The sequence below is a fragment of the Mus pahari genome, chromosome 2 (assembly GCF_900095145.1).
Source record: "Mus pahari chromosome 2, PAHARI_EIJ_v1.1, whole genome shotgun sequence".
NCBI lineage: Eukaryota > Metazoa > Chordata > Mammalia > Rodentia > Muridae > Mus > Mus pahari.
Genome location: NC_034591.1, coordinates 107,043,962 through 107,057,791, shown reverse-complemented (window position 1 = coordinate 107,057,791; position 13,830 = coordinate 107,043,962).

The following is a 13,830-nucleotide window of genomic DNA, read 5'->3' as shown; positions in this document are numbered from 1 at the left end:
CTCAAGATCTCCATAGCAAGATCCAGATCAGAAACTTCTATCTCCCAGCCTCCAGATTAGGTTCACTGGTGAGCCTTCCAATTCTGGATTGTAGTTCATTTCAAATATAGTCAAGTTGACAATCAGGAATAGCCACTACAAGCCTTTTGTAGTAGGATGTGATGATGTTTTGGATTTCCTCAGGAAGATTTAACATCTGTATGGGCAGAAATGACATGCAGTTTTGCTTTCTTCTCCAGGATAATTTACATACAGTAATATGAAGCTCCTGTCAAATGGTGCTATGGCCCATACTCCAAAGTGAGTCCAATCATCCAGGGTGTCGTACTCTTGTTCTGAGGTCTCAGAATTAGAAGATAGAATTTATTTATTTATTTATTTATTTATTTATTTATTTATTTATTAGATATTTTCTTTAATTACATTTCAAATGTTATCCCATTTCCTGAGAGGCCTTTTTTCTTTGATCTTTTGTATCAGTAAGATTCTAATATTCCTAAGGTATCAAGCTTCCATCTAATATTACATTTCTGCCTTTTTTCCCTTTTTTTATTAGATATTTTCTTTATTTACATTTCAAATGCTATCCCTTTTCTTAGTTTCCCTTCTGAAAATCCCCGATCCCCTCCCCCTCCCCCTGCTCCCAACCCACCCACTCCTACTTCCTGGGCCTAGCATTCCCCTATATTGGGGTATAGAATCTTCACAAGACCAGGGCCTCTCCTCCCATTGATGACTGACTAGGCCATCCTCTGCTCATATGCAGCTAGAGCCATGAGTTCTACCACATGTTTTCTTTGGTTGGTAGTTTAGTCCTAGGGATCTTTGGGGGGTACTGGTTATTTCATATTGTTGTTTCTCCTATGGGCTGCAAACCCCATCAGATCCTTGGTTACTTTCTCTAGCTCCCTCATTGGGGACCCTGTCCACTGTCCAATGGATGACTGTGAACATCCACTTATGTATTTGCCAGGCACTGGCAGAGCNTCTCAGGAGATAGTTATATCAGGCTCCTGTCAGCAAAATCTTGATGGCACCTGCAATAGTGTCTGATTTGATGTTTGTTTATGGGATGGATCCCCAGGTCGGTAAGTCTCTGGATGGTCATTCCTTCAGTCTCTACTCTGAACGTTGTCTCTGTAACTCCTTCCATGGCCATTTTGTTCCCCATTCTAAGAAGGATCAAAATATCCACACTTTGGCCATCCTTCTTCTTGAGTTTCATGCGGTTTGTAAATTGTATCTTGGTTATTCTTAGCTTCTGGGCTAATATCAGGAATGTATAACATGTGTTTTCTTTTGTGACTGGGTTACCTCACCTATTATGATATTCTCTAGATCCATTCATTTGTCTAAAAATTTCATGAATTCATTGTTTTTAACAGCTGTGTGGTACTCCATTTTGTAAATGTACCAGATTTTCTATATTCATTCTTCTGTTGAGGGACATCTGGTTTCTTTCCAGCTTTGGCTATTATAAATAAGGCTGCTATGAATGTAGTAGAACATGTGTCTTTATTCTGATTTGGAGCACATTCTGGGTATATGCCTAGGAGTGGTATTGCTGGCTCTTCTGATAGTACTGTGTCCAGTATTTGGAGGAACCAACAAATTGATTTCCAGAGTGGTTGTACAGGCTTGCAATCCCTCCACAAATGGAGGAGTGTTCCTCTTTCTCCACATCCTCAACAGCATGTGCTGTCACCTAAGTATTTGATCTTAGCTATTATGACTGTTATGAGGTGGAATTTCAGGATTGTTTTTATTTGTATTTCCCTGATGATTAAGGATGTTGTACATTTTTTTCAGGTGCTTCTCAGTCATTTGGCACTCCTCAGATGAGAACTCTTTGTTTAGGCCTATACCCCATTTTTAATAGCGTTATTTGATTTTATGGAGTCCAACTTCTTGAGTTCTTTATATATATTGGATTTTAGCTGCCTATCAGATTTAGGATTGGTAAACATCTTTTCCCAATCTATTGGTGGCCTTTGTGTCTTACTGACAGTGTCCTTTGCCTTTCAGAAGCTTTGCAATTTTATGAGGTCCCATTTGTTGATACTTCATCTTACAGCCCAAGGCACTGGTGTTCTGTTCAGGAATTTTTCCCCTCTGCTGATATCTTCAAGGCTCTTCCCCTCTTTCTCTAAAACTTTCAGTGCCTCTGGTTTTATGTGGAGTTCTTTAATCCATGTAGATTTGAGCTTTGTACAAGGAGATAAGAATGGATCAGTTCACATTCTTCTACATGATAACCTCAGGTGAGCCACACCATTTGTTGAAGATGCTATCTCATTTCCATTGGATGGTTTTAGCTCCTTTATCAAAGATCAAGTGACCATAGTTATGTGGGTTCATTTCTGGGTCCTCAATTCTATTTCATTGATCTCCCTGTCTTTCACTGTATCAGTCCCTTGCAGCTTTTATCACAATTGCTGTGTGGTACACCTTAAGGTCAGGGATGGTGATTCCACCAGATGTTATTTTATTGTTGAGAATAGTTTTTGCTATCCTAGGTTTTTTGTTATTCCAGATAAATTTGCAAATTTCCCTTTCTAACTCAGTGAAGAATTGAGATGGAATTTTGATGGAGATTGCATTGAATTTGTAGATTGCTTTTGGCAAGATAACCATTTTTACTATTTTAATCCTGCCAACCCATGAGCATGGGAGATCTTTCCATCTCCTGAGATCTTCTTCGATTTCTTTCTTCAGAGACTTGAAGTTCTTATCATATAGATCTTTCACTTTCTTAGTTAGAGTCACACCATTTTATTTTTTATTATTTGTCAGTATTGTGAAGGGTGTTGTTTTCCTAATTTCTATCTCATCCTGTTTATCCTTTGTGTAAAGAATGGCCACTGATTTGTTTGAGTTAATTTTATATCCAGCTACTGCACTGAAGCTGTTTATCAGGTTTAAGTGTTCTCTGGAGGAATTTTTAGGGTCACTTATGTATACTATTATATCATCTGCAAATAGTGATATTTTGACTTCTTCCTTTCTAATTTGTATCCCCTTGATCTCCTTTTATTGTCGAATTGCTCTGGCTAGAAATTCAAGTACTATATGAATAGATAGGGAGAAAGTGGGAAACCTTATCTAGTTCCTAATTTCAGTCATTTTGCTTCCAGCTTCTCTCCATTTGCTTTGATGTTGGCTACTGGTTTGCTGTATATTGATTTTATTATGTTTAGTTATGGGNCTTGAATTCCTGATTTTTCCAAAACTTTTATCATGAAAGGGTGTTGGATTTTGTCAAATACTTCCTCAGCATCTAATGAGATATGGTTTTTCTCTTTGAGTCTATTTATATAGTGGATTACTTTGATGGATTTCAGTATAGTGAACCTCCTTGGATTCCTGCAATGAAACCTCTTTGATCATGATGGATGATCATTTTGATGTGTTCTTGGATTTGGTTTATGAGAATTCTATTGAGTATTTTTGCATCAATGTTCACAAGGGAGATTGGTCTGAAGTTCTATTTCTTTGTTGGGTCTTTGTGTGGTTTAGGTATCTGATTAATTGTGGGTTAATAGAATGAATTGGGTAGAGTACCTTCTGTTTCTATTTTGTGGAAGAGTTTGAAGAGTATTGGAATTAGGTCCTCTTTGAAGGTCTGATAGAACACTGCACTAAACTATTCTGTACCTCAGCTTTTTTTTTTTTGGTTGAGAGACTATTAATAAATGTGTCTTTTTCTTTAGGGAGTGTGGGACAATTTAGATCATTAATCTGATCCTGATTTAACTTTATTCAATATTAGAAAGGCTACTCCAGCTTGTTTCTTGGGAACATTTGCTTGGAAAATTGTTTTAGAGCCATTTGCTCTGAGGTCATATCTGTCTTTTTCCACAAGGTGGGTTTCCTGCGTGCAGCAAAATGTTGGGTCCTGTTTGTGTAGCCAGTCTGTTATTCTATGTCTTTTTATTGGGATATTGAGTCCATTGATATTAAGCGATATTAAGGAAAAGTCATTGTTGCTTCCTGTTATTCTTGTTGTTAGAGATGGGATTCTGTTTTTGTGGCTATCTTCTTTTAGGTTTGTTGAAAGATTACTTTCTTGCATTTTCTAGGGCATAGTTTCCCTCCTTGTGTTGGAGTTTTCCCTTTATTGTCCTTTGAATGGGCTACATTCCTGGAAAGATATTGTGTGAATTTGGATTTGTCATGGAATACTTTGGTTTCTCCATATATGGTAATTGAGAGTTTTGCTGGCTATAGTAGCCTGGGCTGGCATTTGTGTTCTCTAGAGTCTCTTTAACATCTGTCCATGATCTTCTGGCTTTCATAGTCTCTTGTGTAATTCTAATAGGTCTGCCTTTATAAGTTACATGACTTTTTTCCCTTACTGCTTTTAATATTCTATCTCTATTTAGTGCATTCGTTGTTCTGATTATTATGTGTCAGGAGGAATTTCTTTTCTGGTCCAGTCTATTTGGAGTTCTGTAGGCTTCTTGTATGTTCATGTGTATCTCTTTCTTTAGGTTCGGGAAGTTTTCTTCTATAATTTTGTTGAAGATATTTACTGTCCCTTTAAGGTGAAAATCGTCATTCTCATTTATACTTATTATCCTTAGGTTTGGTCTTCTCATTGTGTCCTGGATTTCCTGGATGTTTTGAGTTAGGATCTTTTTGCATTTGCATTTTCTTTGATTGTTGTATGCATGTTTTCTATGGAATCTTCTTCACCTGAGATTCTCTCTTCCATCCCTTGTATTCTGTTAGTGATACTTGCATCTATGTTTCCTGATTTCTTTCCTAGGATTTCTATCTCCAGAGTTGTCTCCTTTTGGGTTTTCTTCATTGTTTCTACTTCCATTTTTAGATTTTGAATGGTTTTGTTTAATTCCATCACCTGTTTGGTTTTGTTTTCCTGTAATTCTTTAAGGGATTTTTGTGTTTCTTCTTTAAGGACTTCTACCTATTTAGCAGTTTTTGCCTGTAGTTCTTTAAGGGATTTTTGTGTTTCCTCTTTAAGGTCTTTTANCTNTTTAGCAGTGTTTTCCTGTAATTCCTTGAGGGATTTTTGTGTTTCCTCTCTAAGGGCTTCTACCTGTTTAGCAGTGTTTTTCTCTAATTCCCTGAGTGATTTTTGTGCTTCCTCTTTAAGGTCTTTTACCTGTTTAGCTGTGTCCTCCTGTATTTCTTTAAGTGAATTATTAATGCCCTTCTTAAAATCTTCTACCACCATCATGAGATATAATTTTAAATCTGCATCTTGCTTTTCGGGTGTGTTGGGGGTATCCAGGACTCCCTCTGGTGGGCATACTGTGTTCTGATGATGCCCAGTGTTCTTGGTTTCTGTTAGTAAGATTCTTAGGTTTGCCTTTCACCGTCTGGTATTCTCTGGTGTTAATGTTCAAGCTGTCTCTGGCTGGAGCTTGATCCCCCTGTGATTCTGTTACTGTCTGTCAGCACTCCTAGGAGTCCAACTCTCACCTGAGTCCCAGTGATCAGGGCACTCTCTGCAGGCAAGCTCTCCCCTTGCAGGGCAGATGTCCAGAAGTCTGTAGCTCTGATCCACCTCCTGAGTCCTGGGGTCAGAGCACTCCCTGTAAGCTGGCTCTTCTGGCAAGGAAGGTGCCCAGGAGTCTGGGTCTCAGCTCCACCTCCTGGCTGAGGATGAAGGCCCAAAGACCCCCTGACAAAGAAGCTCTGTTGCTTCTGTCTCCCACGTGCTCTCCAGTGATCATGAGGTCCTGGGTGTGATAGGGGTCCTATGGCATGGAGTGTCCTCTAGGGCCCTCGATGCCCTTGGCCAGGTTCACAGGGAAGATGGTGGGGCTGTCCCCAACCAGAAAGAATCCCAGCCTCTGGTCAGGCGGGTTTCCTTTGTCCCTGTTCCTGCTGGTACAAGACCCTCCTCGATTCTTTGGAGTTGATGTTGCATTCCACTTACCTGTGATCCCGAGGTAATCCTGAGGTTCTACGGGGGTGGAGAGTACTCTAGGGCCCTTGGTGGCCTCTGGCGGGTTCAGGCAGAAGATGGTGGGGCTGGCCCCAACCAGAATAGATCCCAGCCTCTGGTTGGGCAGGGTTCCTTTGTCCCTGTTCCTGCTGTCACAAGACCCTCCGCGAGTCTTTGGAGCTGATGTTGTGTTCCACTCACCCATGATCCCGAGGTGATCCCAAGGTCCTGCGACTTGGAGAGTACTTTGGGGCCCTTGGTGGCCTCTGGCAGGTTCAGGTGGAAGATGGAGGGGCTGGCCCCGACCAGAACCCAAAATAGCTTTTCAATAAATGAGACTTGATCAGACAATCCATCTTGTTTCCATTCTTTGCTTCTCTTTCCCCTCAATCCCCACTCGCTCCCTTGTAGACACTGTTGACTGACCTGTGGGCTGGGTCACCTGGAGCCCAATGTGGGGCAGCAAGAACAAGAAACCCTGTGAGGGACGTTACTGGAACAAGTAAAATTTCAAAAGTGAAACAAAGGTGATCACTGCAGGAACCTGCAGTGTGGAGACTGGTGAGTCATAGAAATGAAAACGGGGCAAGAATTAAGTCAGCATGAGTTATATGTGGAACAAATGAGAAAAGCTTTAAAGTCAAGAGGAATAAAGCTGAAAATTCAGCATTTGTTGTAATTTTTTGATTTTATTAAAGAGTTATGTCCCTGATTTCCTCAAGAGGGAACCATTGATGAAAACAGATGGCATAGAGTTGGGGATGCACTTGAAGATTTTTACAGGAAATTTGGGCCCAAAAAGATCCCAGTCATTGCTTTTTCATATGGGAACTTCGTCCGTGAAATGATCTCAACAAAGTGTCTATTGAAACCGGCAGTAGTTGAGAAGGGTGAGAAAAATTTTAAAACATGAGAAAAGAGAGGAAAAGAAAATGAAAAGACAAAAGGTAAGATTGTTTCTTCTAAAGAGGACATAGATTTAATTTCTCTAGATAGTGATGATGATAAAGGAGTGACCTCTCAAAGGTTGCCCAATAAATCCCAAAATTCAGAGAAGACTTCAGAGACAAAAATCCAAGGGGGAAGGAAACTCAATCAAATAGCAGCACTCATCCCAAAGAGAGGACTGACTCAGCTGTTGAAAAGAAAAAGAAGATAAGATGCAAACTTTATATGCCCCATAGAGGGGAACGCCAGGGCCAAGAAGTGGGAGTGGGTGGGTAGGGGAGCAGGGTGGGGGGAGGGTATAGGGGACATTCGGGATAGCATTTGAAATGTAAATGAAGAAAATATCTAATAAAATAATTAAAAAATAAATAAAAACAAAACAACAATAACAACAACAAAGATGCGTATATCTTAAATTGAGACCCAAAATAAGGCTAGAGGATGATGAAGGTTTGTCTGAGTCAGACTGGGATGACCTAGAAGAAGAGGCAGCCAAATATCATGATCCTGAGTGGCCTTCCTTTCAGAGACCTCCTCCATATGTACCCCCTTGACCACCCGATAGTGTCCTAGGGATGGCTGTCTTGGAACTTAGAAAGGAATTGCAGGGTAAAATCTCAGTCCTTAAACAACAAATAGAATTAGAGGAAGAGCATCAGGACTTAATTAATCAGCTACAAGAATTAAAGACTGGACAGATGTTTTGGGAGGGCAAAGCTACCCAAGAAATTCCCCCAGGTCCTAGCGTTTCTCAACACAGAGTTCAAAGACGGCCCCTGCCCTCTGGCTTTGGTTCAGCTGCAACTCACCCAGAGGAGGGAGAGGTTGAAGCTTTCCCTGTATCAGAGACCACAGATGCTCGAGGGGTTGATTGGAGGCCTTACACAGGATTCAATTTCAAAATTATTAAAGAATTTAAAAATGCAGTATCACAGTATGGTGCCACTGCTCCTTTTACTCTTGCAGTCCTGGAATCTGCAGCAGAGGAGTGGCTGACTCTGGGGATTGGAATACCCTAGTGAGAGCAGTTCTTAGTGGTGGTGACCATCTTATCTGAAAATCAGAGTATCATGAGAATTGTAAAGAGATGGCTGGAAGGGATGCTTAGGTAGGCAATGCTTGGTCCTTTGATGCCTCAGTGGGAGAAGGGCTATTTGCTTCAAGTGATGATCAGATGCAATATGATCCAGGTTTATTTGCTCAAATTCAAAACACAGCTATGGAGTCTTGGTGTAAACTTCCGGTAAAAGGGAGACCCTGGTGCATCTTTGACAGCAGTCAGACAAAGGCCTGATGAAAGATTTTCTGATTTTGTTCATTGACTGATGACAACAGCAGGGAGGATTTTTGATAATGCAGAGGCAGGTGTAGACTATGTCAAACAGCTTACATTTGAAAATGCCAATCCTGCCCACCAAGCAGCCAGTAGACCCTACAGGAAGAAGACAGATCTCACTGGGTACATCAGACTTGGTTCTGACATAGGGCCCTCTTACCAACAGGGCTTAGCTATGGCAGCTGCTATGCAAGGACAATCAGTAAGAGACTTCTTGGCAAGCAGAGACCAAGAGGCCTGTTTTAAGTGTGGCAAGCCTGGACATTTTCCAAAAGATTGCAGGACAGGAAATGAGTCAACTCAGAGATAGCCCAGAATACAGCCTGGGCTATGCCCACATTGGAAACACAGAAAGCATTGGGCTAATGAGTACAGATCCAAGACAGATACAAAAGGGAACACCTTTTTCCCTAATCAGGGAAATGGGAGCAGGGGCCAGCCCCAGGCCTGAACCCACATAAGCCAAAACAGGCTTATGGGGCCATCAGCTTCATGCCAGAAAGCAACACCTATCCCTTTCAGAACTAAGTCGAGCAACCCCAGGAAGCACAGGACTAGACCTCAGTTCTGCGATCCACACAGTACTAACCCCAGAAATGGGACCTCAGGCCTTACCCACCCGAGTGTTCATACCACTCTATCCAAATGTGTTTGCCTGATAGTGGGAAGAAGCAGTGATACCATGCAGGGACTACAGAATTTTCCTGGTGTTATAGACAACGATTATCAAGGAGAGATTTTGGAAATGGCCAAGGCAATAGAGAACACAGTCACCACCCCCACAGGATAGCTCAACTGTTGTTACTGCCATTGCTTCCTACTAATCACAAGTATAAGAGTCCTAAGAGAAGGGATCAAGGCAAGGATGCATACTGGGTGCAACCTTTAGTTAAACAAAAACGCACGATGACAATATGGCTTGATGGAAAGGCTTTCCAAGGCTTAGTTGATACAGGGGCCAATGTGACTATTATAATACAAAGTGATTGGTCCACCACCTAGCCTCTGATCCCAGCCTTGACAAATCTAAGGGACATTGGCCAAAGTCAAAATCCACAACAAAGCTTTAAGGTGCTGAAGTGGAACGATAAAGAAGAAAATACAGGAAATATACAACTGTATGCCATTCTGGGCCTTCCCATTAATCTCTGGGGCAGAGATCTATTATCCCAGTTGGGATTGATTATGTGCAGCCCCAATGAAGTAATTACAGCTCAGATGATAAACTCTGGGTTTTCCCCAGGGAAAGGTTTGGGAAAGAATGAAGATGTGACTATTTATCCCATCGAGGCCCATGGCAATACTGGAAGGTGAGGCTTGGGGTATTTTTGATGGGGGCTATTGATTCAGCTGCACCCCCAGGGCGCTGTGCAGATCCCAAAATGTGGAAAGGGGACTCGCCAGTCTGGGTGGATCTGTGGTCCCACATAACCAAAAAATTATACACTGCCCAATTGCTAGTGCAGGAGCAATTACAAGCAGGGCATTTAGAAGAGAGTAACTCTCCCTGGAATACCCCAATATTTGTCATCAAGAAAAATTCAGGAAAGTGGAGATTGTTACAAGATTGAGGGCTGTTCATGAGACAATGATTCTGATGGGAGCCTTACAACCTGGGCTGCCCACACTTGTGGCCATACCTTTGGGCTATTATATAATAGTTATAGATCTAAAAGATTGTTTCTTTACTATCCCCTTACATCCTGAAGACAGAAAGTGCTTTGTCTTTAGTGTTCCTGCTATAAACTTTAGAGAACCTATGAAGAGATATCAGTGGATGGTCCTAACTCAGGGTATGGCTAATAGCCTTACCTTGTGCCAGAAATTTGTGGCCTCTACTATAGATGGTGTCAGAATTATGTGGAAGCAAATTTACATGATTAATTACATGGATGCTATCTTAGTAGCTGGAGAAGATGGAAAACAGGTACTCCAGTGTTCAGATGATCTTAAAACAGCTTTACAGACTGCAGGTTTACAAATAGCGCCAGAAAAGATACAGTTGCAAGATCTTATACTTATTTAGGATTTCACATTAATGGTCTACATATTAATAATAATAAGGCCAGTTTTAGAACTGATTCCCTTAAAACACTTAATGATTTTCAAAAATTGTTATGAGATATTAATTGGCTACATCCATATCTAAAACTTACTACAGGAGAGTTGAAGCCTCTGTTTGATATTCTTAAAGGAGGCTCTGACCCTAAGTCTGACAGGGCTCTGACAGAGGAGGGTAGAAAAGTCTTGCAGTAGGTTGAAATTGCTATTTCATCCCACTTCATAACTCATATTAATTATTCTAAGCCTTTATATTTTCTCATCTTTAACACCAAATTAACTCCTACTGTGGTTTTTTGGCAAACTGCACCCATATTATGGGCTAAGCTTCCCTTATCTCCTAAGAAGGTCCTATATCCATACTATGTGGCTGTAGCTGATATGATTCTATTTGGCAGAGATAATAGTCAGAAATATTTTGGAAAAGACCCTATTTCATAGTGCAACCCTATACAAGGCATCAGATAGATTGGCTCACGCAAAATTCGCAGCTTGGACTATCATATGTGCCCTGTTCACTGGCCAGCTAGATAGTCATCATCCACCAGACAAATTGGTTCAGTTTTGTAATCACCATGAATTCGTTTTTCTATCTCACACCACACATGCACCTATAGAAGAAGCAATGCTAGTCTTTACTGATTGTTCCTCATCAGGAACAGCTGTTTATGCCTTTAAAGATTAATTAATCTCCTTTGATACATCATCAGTGTCAGCTTAATTGGTTGAATTGCATGCTGTTATTACTGTGTTCCAAGCATTTCCAAATCAAGCCATCAATATTTATGCAGATAGCTCATACTTAGCTCAGTCTATCCCTCTGCTAGAGACTGCTGCAAAAATAAAACACTCCTCAGAAGCAGCCCAACTTAGATCAAGCCATAAGGGCCCATGAGTTACAGCACCTTAATTCACAAACTTTAAAGATTATGTTTAAAATGATCAGAGAACAAGCTAGGCAAATTGTCAAACAATGTCTAGCATGTGTTACACTTTTACCAGTTCCTCATTTGGGCATAAATCCAAAGGGTCTAATACCAAATAGCCTCTGGCAAATGGATGTTACTCACTATAATGAATTTAGAAATCGAAAATTCATACACATATGTGTAGATACATACAGTTTTGTCTATGCAACATTACAAACTGGAGAAGCAAGCAAACATGTGATCACTCAGATGCTAACTACAGTCAATGTACTGGGTGTGCCTAAACAGATCAAGACTGAAAATGGTCCAGTTTATACCACTCCAGTTTCCACCAATTTTGTGAAAAGTTGGGAATACTACTACATAAAACAGGTATTCCCTATAATCTATAGTGCCCAGGTATGGTAGAAAGGGCACATCAAACCATTAAATATCAATTTGAAAAATTAAAAAGGGGGAATGGTACCCTACCAAGGGATCCCCAGAAATATCCTTCATTACACACTATTTTAATTTTTTAAACTTTGGATTCCGAGGGAAAATCTGCTGCAGATAGATTTTGGTATCCTGATGCTAAAAATAATTTTGCAACAGTCCTCTGGAAAAACCCATTAAGCAGAACTTGGAATTGGCCAGACCTAGTGCTTATCTGGGGAAGAGGTTTTGTCTGCATATATTCCCAAAAAGTAGACACCGCATCCTAGCTTCCAGAGAGACTGATTAAACAAATAGACAATAACAGATCCGGGGAGGAGAAGCCCCCTGAGAATCCTGTTTTTTCTTTGCAGGGAACATGAAGATTCTCTGCATCCTGATGCTGCTACCACCCCTCACAATTGCCTTCAGACTGGAATGGATCAACACCCATAGGCCATATAACCTGACTTTGAGAGTCCTCAATGATGAAGAAGACATCATCACCAGTGCCTCCAAGGTGACTCCATGGGATTCTTGGCTCCCTGATTTATGATTTAGTGAGGAACATCTCTTTGACTGTATAATGTGGACTTGTAACTCTAATACCCAGATATGTTTTATGTGTGCCCTACAGAAAATAGCAAAAGGAGAAAATGTGGAGGCCCTGGCAAAGCATATTGTACTGGCTGGCACTGTGTATCCACAGGCAACATCTGGTGGTCCCCGCCTATAACCACAGACAAATTAGAGTCAGTATTGAAAACTCTGTGGCTGATCCAAGTAATTTTACCTGTAGTGGGGGGCAACCAAGGTATCCAGATATAAAATTTTCATTCACCGACTATGCCAAGGTTACTGATTGGAGCTCTGGAAGAATTTGGGGATTTGGACTCTGTAGCCCAATGGCCTTCTATGATTTCTCCACTACCTTTTCTATAAAACTTGACTATAAACATATCACTACCCCACCTAGAGTGGGGCATAATAAGGTGCTGGCACCCCAGCCAGCTCTATCCCCTGTCACCACTGGCCCCAATGTCACCCCAGTCTAAGTGGGTGCCACTCTCTCCTTCCCAACAATCTACTAAGAAGGCTTTGCTAGATCTTCTGGAACATGCCTTCAACGCACTCAATTGCTCTAAACTGGAGGTAACAAACTCCTGTTGGGTGTGCTATAATGCTCAATCATCCTTTTATGAAGGTATTACAGTCATGGGTAATTTACCATATCAGAAGACTACTCCTCCTGTAGATGGCAACAGAGAGTTCACAAACTGTCCCTTCAGACTATCTAAGGGAAAGGAAACCGTACTCTCATACAGTTATGCAACACCATCTTTAATATTATTACCACATCTGTGAGAAACAGTTATGTTGTTCCTCCTATTAATACTTGGTGGGCCTACACAAATGGGCTCACTCCTTGTGCTAGCACTCATGTGATGGGCCAAGAGTTGTGTCATGGTTCAATTAGTGCCTCAACATATTATTCTGAAGAACAATTTATAATTTTTGGAACCCTGTTTCAGATCAAGCTCTGCTTAGATCCAGGAGAGAACCCATTACCACAGTTACTGTAGCTGTCCTCCTGGGTTTGGGATTGACTGGGGCAGGGATGGGGATTTCTTTGCTTATTTAGCAAGGTCAAACTGTGACCAACTCTGCTCTCCTATAGATTTAGATATAGAAAGAATGGAATCCGAATTAGCATATTTGCAAAAATCATTTTCATCCTTAGTTGAAGTAGTGCTACAGAATAGAAGAGGTTTAGACCTTTTACTCCTCCAAAAGGGAGAGGTCTGTGGGGGTTGTGTGCTGCCTTCAAAGAAGAGTGTTGCTTTTATACCAACCATCCAGGCATTGTTAAGGATTCCTTGATAAAGGTCAGAGAGGGCTTAGAAAACTGCAAACGCCAGTGTGACACGGAACAGGGCTGGTTTAAGACTTGGTTCAGCACCTCACCATGGTTCACAATTTTACTCCCATACCTCTTGGGACCCTTATTAGGGCTACTTATTCTCTTGTTTCTTGGGCCCATACTGTTCAACAAAATGATGACTTTTGTATGACAGCGGATAGACACTATTCAAATGAAACCCATACAGGTCTATTATCACAGGATGGAAGTAGGGGACTCTAAAACCTCTGACATCGATACTGATGAGGAATAGCCCCTAACTTGCATGCTAAACCAGATAGCCGATGATGAGTAAGAGAACACCTCA